The following is a 6,650-nucleotide window of genomic DNA, read 5'->3' as shown; positions in this document are numbered from 1 at the left end:
GTGATGGTCTCAAGCGACAATGCGATGGAAAGAGGATGTACTTTAGAGTAGTCCGTACACAGCTTGTATAGCAGTGTACATTTCTATGCACAATGAGTCACCAACTATGCTTTAGTGTAGGGGTCCCCAAACTATGGCCGGTATCCACAATTTGGCTCGCAGAACGTCCCGAGGTATATATATATATATATATATATATATATGTTTGTATGTATGTATGTATATATATATGTATCCACAATCGGGCAGAAGGCGGGGTACACCCTGGACATATATATATATATATATATATATATATATATATATATAAATATATATATATATATATATATAATATGTTTGTGTATGTACAGTATGTATATATATATATATATATATATATATATATATATATATATATATATATATATATATATATATATATATATATATAATATATGTATGTATGTATGTATATATATCCACCCATCCATTTTTTACCGCTTATTCCCTTTTGGGGTCGCGGGGGGTGCTGGTGCCTATCTCAGCTACAATCGGGCAGAAGGCGGGGTACACCCTGGACATATATATATATATATATATATATATATATGTGTGTGTGTGTATGTATGTATGAATATATATTTATGTATGTATGTATATGTATGTATATATATATAAATATATATATATATATATATATATATATTTTTTTTTTTTTTCCCCATTTCCTACTGTTTGTCCTTTTTGGGATATATTTTCTTTTCTTTTGGTTATCAACACACTGCCAACCTTGTAGACAGTGGCATCTTATTAAACCCTATGGGTTAGAAATGGGATGGCACTTCATATGTGAGTTAAGGCAGGTGGCCAAATACTTTTGACAATATAGTGAGTACATCCATCCATCTATCTATCAATCTATCTATCTATCTATCTATCTATCTACACTTTGTATATATATATGTATATATATATATATATATATATATATATATATATATATATATATATATATATATATATATATATATATATATATATGTATATATGTGTATATATATGTGTATCTCCCCGAAAAGAATTATTTGAACCCAATGTGGCCCCCAAGTCAAAGGATTTATTGTCTAAATATCTGTCAAAACGAGTGAGTAGCTAGATAAATGTGTCCAGCCAGGTCTTGGCATGCATGAGTGAGAAAAAGTAATCAAGACAAATTAAAAAAAAAAAAAAGAAGACTTAGGGGTAAAGTGTGGGTACAAGAGTTGTGGCTTATTATAATATGCACTGTGACATTGTTACCAGGAGCACCAGTGACATCACTCCCTCTGATTGAGGAATGCTCTCCAGGTGCTGGCTTGGGTTCAGGTGTGGAGCAAGACATACTTGACCACGCCATCTCTTTCGGCTTCCTCTGCAAGGCACTTGATCATCTTGGAGGTGTGTTTGGACTCATTGTCACGGTGCAAAACTGCCACTGCCACCCAGTTTCAGCTTCAAATTGTCTTGTTTTCTCTCAACAAATTGCAGATCCCCAGTCCTGGCGGCACTCATGCGCGCTACCACCACCATGCTTGCTTGCAGGCAGGACACTCTTACATTCTTGGAATTCATATGTCTCCCTTTTGTGGACTGCAGCTCCCCCATTCTGGCAGCACTCATGCACCATGCTTGACTGTAAGTAATGATCTTGCTCCTCACTCCTATCAAATCCAATAAAATACTATAAAAAATATGTTATAACATTTCCGTCAATTAGTGCAAAAATCCTAATATTTATTGGTGCAATATATTTTGGGATAGTTTTGACCATGATTTTAGGTGAAAGCAAAATACTTATAATTGTACTAAAGCATGCTTATGTAAGGAACTTTTTGTAATTTTGCAAAGGCTGGAAGTGTGTTGCCGTGGTTTTGAGTGGAGACTCCAGGCCGCGCCTCTCGATATCCTGCTTTTACATTGCGCCTAGATCGGTGACGTCGTCCACAACCACGCAAGCAAATGAGATGCTGGTGTTGAGGAATATTTTCCCGCATTTTAGCAAAATGGAATATAGAGTAAATTCACTTCCTAAACTCCACAAACACCGACAAATGTTTAAAAACAAGGTTAACTTACAGTTTGAGCTCATACTGGCCAACCTTGAGATCTCCGAATTCGGGAGATGGGGAGAGGGAGGTGTATATATTCAAATATTTCTCATATATATATATATATATATATATATATATATGTATATATATATATATGTATATGTGTATGTATGTATGTATATATGTGTGTATATATATATATATATATATATATATATATATATATATATATATATATATATATATATATATGAGAAATATTTGAATATGTATGTATGTATGTATATATGTGTGTATATATATATATATATATATATATATATATATATATATATATATATATATATACTGTATGTATGTGTGGGAAAAATCACAAGACTACTTCATCTCTACAGAACTGTTTCATGAGGGGTTCCCTCAATCAGGAGATTTCCTGTTGATTGAGGGAACCAATCATGAAACAGTTCTGTAGAGATGAAGTAGTCTTGTGATTTTTCCCACACATAAATATTGCTCTCTACCACGGTATCGAGCACTATTCTCTGGATAATCCAATCAAGAAATATATATATATATATATATATATATATATATATATATATATATATATATATATATAGCAGGGGTCAGCAACTTTTACCACTCAAAGAGCCATTTTGACCAGTTTCACAAAATAAAGAAAACAATGGGAGTTACAAAACTCTTTTGAAATTTAAAATGAAATAACACTGCATACAGAGTTGTTTTTTACTTTGTGCTATGTATGAACCAGTGGTCTCAGACACGCGGTTCACACCTTAATATGAATATTTAATGATATTGGGGCCCGCGAGTTTTATATGAATGCCGCTTGACAACATCACACTGGCCAACCCTCCCGAATATTCCGAGAGACTACCAAATGTCGGAACGACTATTCTCGCGATTTTTTGCAGGATTTCCCTCGATCGACAATAATAAGGGCATCCTATGAAGGGGCTGCCTTTGGCGCCTTCTAAAACACGTTCAATCAGCTTGCCAGCCCAATCACATGTCGTGTGAGGCTTCTGCAGACACACGCTAACGATTGCAAGGGATACTTGTTTAACAGCCATACAGGTTACACTGAGAGTGCCCATTTAAACAACTTTAACACTGTTACTAATATTCGCCACACTGTGAACCCACACCGAACAAGACACATTTCGGGAGAACATCGGCACTGTAACACAACATAAACACAAAATAACAAATACCCAGAATTCCATGCAGCCCTGACTCTTCCGGGGTACACCCCCGCTACTATCCATTCCCCCCCCTCCCCCTTGAGGGGGGGTTGGGTGGTAGCGGGGGCGTAGCCCGGAAGAGTCAGGGCTGCATGGGATCCTGGGAAATTGATCTTTTATGTTGAGTTACGGTGAAAATGTTCTCCCGAAATGTTTGTCATTCTTGTTTGGTGTGGGTTCACAGTGTGGCGCATATTTGTAACAGTCTTAAAGTTGTTTATATCACAACTCTCAGTGTAACCTGTATGGCTTTTGACTAAGTATGCGTTGCAGTCACTTACGTGCATTACACTCGCTTGGTGTAAAAACGGGCGCGATAACATGTTGTAGAGGAGGTTAAAGGCATTGCCATCACTGCACACCCTCAATATTGAAGTCCAGGTAAAAATTGTAGAATGGTATCCCCGGGTGATTTTTGAGAGAGGCATTAAAATCTGGAAACCTCCTGGAATAATCGTTGGGGTCGGCAATTTAGCAGCTGAGCCACATCAGAATGATCAAAGAGCCGCGGGTTGCCGACCCGTGATATAGACACACACACACACACATGTTAGGTTAGGATATAACACAGAGGCTATTTCATCCCTACAAGCCTGTTTCGCAGGTTTCCCTGCTCTTCAGGGGATTTTATAATAACATAGGCTCCAGCACCCCCCTGTTATCCCGAAAGGGATAAGCGGTGAAAAAAATAAATGCAGATTTTTAAAAATCCTCTGAAGAGCAGGGAAACCTGCGAAACAGGGGATTTTATAACAAAATATATATTAAAATCCCATGAACAGCAGGGAAATCTTCAAAACAGGCTTTTCGGGATGAAATAGCCTCAGTGTTTTTTTCCTGACCTAATATATATATATATATAAGGAAAGAAAAATAGAATTCAAATATTTTAACTTGGGACTTCCGGCGGGCCAGATTTTGGACAATGGCGGGCCTGAGTTTGGGGACCCCTAATCTTGGCGTTGCGGCGTACTCGCGAGCTACTGTACACAATCCGCCCCAGACTTTTTGTTATTGTCATGCAAAATGCGTCGGCGCTGCGGCTGATGGGGAAAAGGTTACATAAACCGCTGTTGGTGTCAACTTTGAAGCGCTTGATTATGCATCCTCAGGCAGCCTTGGACATCAGCACTTCCCTGCAAATTGCAACTCCTTCATATTCAAAAAAGAAAAACCCTGAGCCCGATCCCACAAGTCCCGCCGAGCCTTGAAGATGAAAGACAATGGATCTGGAGCAAGATGAGCATATGCATCAGTACAATCAAACGCTAGTTATGAGTTGCTGAACATTTTAGATGAGGCATCGATGATATAACGGGACCAATCCCTCAGCGTTTCCATTGGAGTCGGCGGCGGCGGCGGCTCCCGGCAGATTTCGCTCCTCCCTGCTCTGCCGCGGCTAGCTTGTGGTGCTAGCAGAAAGCAATTAAAGGCGCCACCTGTTTCTCCCTCCCTTCATCCTTCCACTGTCGGGTAATTGGAAACCTCTGTCTGCTGGCTGGCGCTCGACTTGTCTGCAGCTGCCCCTAAAAAATACTTCGAAAGGGGAAAAAAAACCAGCTTGGCCACTTGTAAAATCCGTGTATCTTTCCGTGAGGAGGAAAAGGAAGAATTGGTTTCGGTGTAAAATTCTCACGAGCGCAGGACATATCTACATGCAGTCGTGACAAAAATACGCGCCACATTGTGAACCCACACCAAACAAGAATGACAAACACATTTCGGGAGAACATCCGCACCGTGACACAACATAAACACAACAGAACAAATACCCAGTATCCCTTGCAGCACTAACTCTTCCGGGACGCTACAATATACATCCCCCGCTACCTCCCCACCTCAACTTCCTCATGCTCTCTCAGGGAGAGCATGTCCCAAATTCCAAGCTGCTGTTTTGAAGCATGTTTAAAAAACACAAAACACTCTGTGACTTCAATAATAAATATGGCAGTTCCATGTTGGCATTTTTGTCCATAACTTGAGTTGATTTATTTTGGAAAACCTTGTTACATTGTTTAATGCATCCAGCGGGGCATCACAACAAAATTAGGCATAATAATGTGTTCATTCCACGACTGTATATATCCGTATCGGTAATAAAGAGTCGGAGAATATCGGATATCGGCAAAAAAGCCATTATCGGACATCTCTACAAAAAAACATATACACTATAGCTGTATAGCTCGGTTGGTAGAGTGGCCGTGCCAGCAACTTGGGGGTTGCAGGTTCGATTCCTACCTCCGCCATCCCAGTCACTGCCGGTGTGTCCTTGGGCAAGACACTTTACCCACCTGCTCCCAGTGCCACCCACACTGGTTTAAATGTAACTTAGATATTGGGTTTCACTATGTAAAGTGCTTTGAGTCACTAGAGAAAAGCGCTATATAAATATAATTCACTTCACTATAGTGGCTTGTTTCACGCCACCGTCTGCTGGGGTGAGGGTGAAGTCCAAGGGTCCATTCACTTTCTCTATTGCGACTATTGGTCATACGCCGTGTGCCTCCCGTACACTAGGGGGCGCTTATTTCCTTTTAGCATGTTTTGATTCCTATTCCGGTTGACTTATGATGTCACACTCGGATCTATGGATCCTTACAACCTTTTTTAAGTGACGTCTGCAATAATATTGACAGAAATTACAACTGGATTTGTTTGGCTCGCCATGGGTGCTGATTGTTTTCACCTGGCCTCTGATTACTGTTCGGGACGCTCACCTGCTCCAGGGCACTAATCAGCGAGCTATTTATTCCTGCCTTTCGCCTGTTTTGCTTGCTTCATCCAGCATTTTTACGTTGGTTATCCCAGCTTCTTGTTCCTGTTCCTGTGCTTAGCGCCACCCTAGCAATCGGCACACTTTTCTGTTCTTGTTGTCTTCCCTGATTTGTGAAAATAAATAATTGTTCCTACCTGCACCTTGCTTCCGGTGTTCCGTCTGCATCTTGGGGAAACAACCTGTGCATACCCCCCCAACCGTAACAGTTTTGCCTTACCACCCTTGCCAAGTCGCCAAGTTCTTGCGCATGTGGGGTTCAGTTGGTTTCTTCCTACTTTCTTTCGTTGGAATGCTGTTTATGGTTGGATTGACCCTGTGTTCATTGACCGTCCTTTAGTAATTGAAACATTTTTAACAGGTTCCATTTTTGTAAAAATGGATTAATTGATTGACAAGACTGTGACAGGGTGGATGAGTTCAAACTATGACTGTCTGTAAGCAATGAGCTAATGGATGGATCAATAGTTTGAATTTCTAAGGACCTCACCAATCCTTAAGTGCTGGAAAGCTAAAAACTCAACAGTCAGGATTAAAACG

The 6,650-nt window shown here is 39.8% G+C and overlaps 1 long non-coding RNA gene across 1 annotated transcript in view; it reads left to right on the top strand.

The window, feature by feature from the left end:
- Positions 1–1,293: 1,293 nt before the first annotated feature.
- The window catches only part of LOC133569829 (uncharacterized), a 73,419-nt gene continuing 68,062 nt past the window's right edge, over positions 1,294–6,650 (top strand). Inside the window, exons 1-2 of the long non-coding RNA XR_009809927.1 lie at positions 1,294–1,419; positions 1,510–1,656. This is a non-coding gene — a long non-coding RNA (uncharacterized LOC133569829). The remainder of the gene's footprint in view (positions 1,420–1,509; positions 1,657–6,650) is intronic.

The sequence above is a fragment of the Nerophis ophidion genome, linkage group LG15 (assembly GCF_033978795.1).
Source record: "Nerophis ophidion isolate RoL-2023_Sa linkage group LG15, RoL_Noph_v1.0, whole genome shotgun sequence".
NCBI classification, from domain to species: domain Eukaryota; kingdom Metazoa; phylum Chordata; class Actinopteri; order Syngnathiformes; family Syngnathidae; genus Nerophis; species Nerophis ophidion.
The sequence above is the reverse complement of the archived record's forward strand: the minus strand, read 5'-3'. Positions and strand labels throughout refer to the sequence as shown.